The sequence below is a fragment of the Pygoscelis adeliae genome, unplaced genomic scaffold (genome assembly GCF_000699105.1).
Source record: "Pygoscelis adeliae isolate BGI_AS28 unplaced genomic scaffold, ASM69910v1 Scaffold628, whole genome shotgun sequence".
In the NCBI taxonomy this organism is placed as follows: Eukaryota; Metazoa; Chordata; class Aves; order Sphenisciformes; family Spheniscidae; genus Pygoscelis; species Pygoscelis adeliae.
In genome coordinates this window covers 16,172-19,580 of record NW_008825408.1, presented here as the reverse complement: position 1 = coordinate 19,580, position 3,409 = coordinate 16,172, and positions in this window count along the sequence as shown.

Sequence of the window (3,409 nt, the reverse complement as noted above, 5' to 3'; positions counted from 1 at the left end):
CGCGCGGTGGCGGTTTTTTTTTTTTTGGGGGGGGGGGAGTGTGCATGCAGGGGCTGAGGGTTTCTGCGAAGAGGGCTAAATGCAGATCGCGTGGCAGAAGGGTGCCCTGGGGGCCTTTGGGGCTGAGCCGTGATGGGGAGGACCACCTCCTCCGCCCCCGCCCCCGGGCAGGAGCCGCGTGGGGCCCGGGTGGTGGGGGTTAATGCCCCGAAGGCTGGCGGGTCTTGGAGGGCCCCATCAGGCCAGCTAGATTTAAGGGGAGAGGGGAGTCTCAGAACGGCAGAAGGACGGGACTATCCGTGGGAGGGGGGCTTGCCTGCAGCAGTGGGGAGAAACGCGCTGAAATTGGGAACGCTGTGTTTAAATAGCACAACCTCCTGCTGGGGTAGGAGGCCACGCAGGCCCCCGGGGAGGGGGGGCAGCTCAGGTGCTCTGCCCTACTTCGGCGCTCTCCGCCGGCACCGCTCTGGCCCTGTCCTCGTGCCACCTCTGTTAGAGAAAACGCCGCTGCTCGCTCCGGCGGGGACGCAGGCCGTTGCCTCCTCCTCTGGCGGTGGGGTTGAGGAGGGGAGAGGGCTGGTGCTTCCCCTGCCCCTCACCTGCCCTCTTTCGGGTTAAGTGGCACCTGGAAGCCCTTGCCGCAGTGCTACTTCCCCGCCTGCGCTTCTCCCCACCGCTCTGCCGGGACACAGGTGCTGGCGTGGATTTTGTGTCCCGCTGCTTCACCCAAGGGAGAGGCAGCTCCAGCCCGGGGGGGGGGGACACACCAGGAGCCAGCCGCTTTCAGCCACCTGGGAAAGGGGAAAGGGCTGCTCCGCACCCACCCCAGGACTCTCCCAAAAGCCTTCCCCAGCTCTGGCAGGGGGTGGGTTTCTCCCTCCCTGCCAGTTTGGGACCATCGCCACCCAGCCAGCGCCGGGGGAAGATCCATCCTGGCACCTCTGTCTGCGGCGGAGGGCAGGGGATGGTGGGGTGCGTGTCATAGAATCATAGAATCATAGAATCATTAAGGTTGGAAGAGACCTCCAAGATCATCGAGTCCAACCGTCAACCCAACACCACCATGCCCACTAAACCATGTCCCTAAGCGCCTCATCTACCCGTCTTTTAAATACATCCAGGGATGGTGACTCAACCACTTCCCTGGGCAGCCTGTTCCAATGTTTAACCACTCTTTCAGTAAAGACATTTTTCCTCACATCCAATCTAAACCTCCCCTGGCGCAACTTGAGGCCATTTCCTCTCATCCTATCGCTTGTTACTTGGGAGAAGAGACCAACACCAACCTCGCTACAGCCTCCTTTCAGGTAGTTGTAGAGAGCCATGAGGTCTCCCCTCAGCCTCCTTTTCTCCAGGCTAAACAACCCCAGCTCCCTCAGCCGCTCCTCATAAGACTTGTTCTCCAGACCCCTCACCAGCCTCGTTGCCCTTCTCTGGACACGCTCCAACATCTCAACATCCTTCGTGTAGTGAGGGGCCCAAAACTGAACACAGTGTCCCCGCTCCCGGCAGCCCAAGCCTTCCCTGCTGCCTCTCCTAAGTGCAAATGCTAATTACATCCAGCAGGAGGGCTGCAAAAACTCATCTTTCTTCCCTTCCACCTGTGGGACATGGCTCCTGGTGGGGACAGCACCCTCAGGAGCTCTGAGAGCATCTGCCCCTGCCCCGGAGCAGTGTAAACCCACTGGGGGGCTGAGGGTGTGCCCCACATCAGCACGTGCAGCAGCTGGGGAGCTTGGGTGGACCCTCCCACCCCCATGAACCCCCAGCAGCCCTGGGAGAGCAGTTGGCACCAGGGACTGGGTTTGGCCCCAGCTTATGCCCCTTTCCAGGGGCCACCCCCCACAGCAGAGACACCCTGGTAGCTGCAAGGGCAAGAGCCTTCCTGCAGCACCCTCCTCCCCTGCCCAGCACCTTGCTGGGCGGACTGGGCACCCCCAAAGTTGGTGGGGGGAGGAAGGTGCTGGCGGCTGGGGCTTGCCCTGGATGATGTGGGATTAGCGAGGGGGGCAGCTGAGGGCAGCCTTTACATCGCCACCGTGGTCGGCATCTCCTTCTGCCCCCCCTTGGGGTTCCCCGCGTGGCCCCAGAGCCACGTCCCCCCTGCCCCAGCCCTACAGCCGGGTCCCACCGGGACCGTGCGACCTCACAGGGACCGCAGCCCAGCCACGGTGGGTGCAGGGTGGGGGACCCCTCCCCAGCCAAGGTGTTGGGGTTAGACCCTGGTCCCTGACCCAAGGGATTGGGGCCCTCCTGCAGCACCCCAAAACCCTCCGGGCCCAGCAGGCGCTCCTGCCAGCAGAGGGCAGGCAGCGGCCACGCTCGGCGGGTCCCCTGTCCCACTCTGGGCCAGGCACAGGTGCCCTATGGGCAACCCCGCCCCATGGGCACTCCTGGCCCCAGGGCCATCCCCCCCGGCCTTGGGCGTCCCCTGTCCCATGAGTGTCCCCTCCCCATGGCTATCCCTGCCCCGAGGGCATCCCCCCTGCCACCAGCATCCCTCCTCCACGGGTAACCGCTGCCCCATGGACGTGCCCTCCCTATTGACATCCCCTGCCCCATGGCATCCCTTCCCCATGGGTGTTCCTGCTCCAAGGGCATCCCCTCCCCAACGGCATCCCCTACCCCATGGGCATCCCCAGCAGCATTGTCAGCCCCCATGGCCGGGGGGGCTGGGCTGGCTCTGCAACCCCCCCGGTCTGTTCAGCCCATGGCCCCCCATTTGGGGTTTGGCAGCCTCTGCGCAGTCCCCTCCCGAGGAACAATGGCTGTGGGTTTTGCTCTCATCGCCTGCCTTTGTGCGCTGCTCCTGCTGAGAGCTTTCGGGCAAACTTTCGGGGTATCAGCGGGACTTTCCCTGGGTGCAACTTGTGCCGCTGCTTCTCACCCTGCCCCAGGGCCCCTCTGGGAAGAGCTGGGCACCGACGTCTCTCCAGCCCCCCCAGGCAGCCAGCAAGGAGCCCGCTTTGCTCTCCTTTCCCCAGCTGCAGCACCCCACCGCCCGCAGCCCCTCCTCGGCCAGCCCCGCTCCCGCTGCCCGTGTCAGCCATGTCCCGGGAGCCCCAGGGGGACACAGAGCCCCTGACCGGTACCCCCTGCTCCCGACCCCCCGCAATGTGGTTAGCACAACTAACGCCATTTTATGAGCCGAGCATCCACTCTCCGTGGCGCAGGGGTCACGTATTCGCTCCCATCCCACATTCCCAGGCCCTGAAGGTCCTGTGCGCCGAGTAGACAAAGCAAACAGATTGCTTCTTCCCCTCCCTACCGGCCTCAAGGTTCCTGGGCGCCAGGCCGGTTACTCCCTTCCTTACCGGCCTTGAAGGTCCCAGGCACCCGGCCAGCCCGGTGTTGTTGACGACCCTGTCACAGAGCAGGGAAGCGTAACAGCAACCAGAGCACTGTCCAC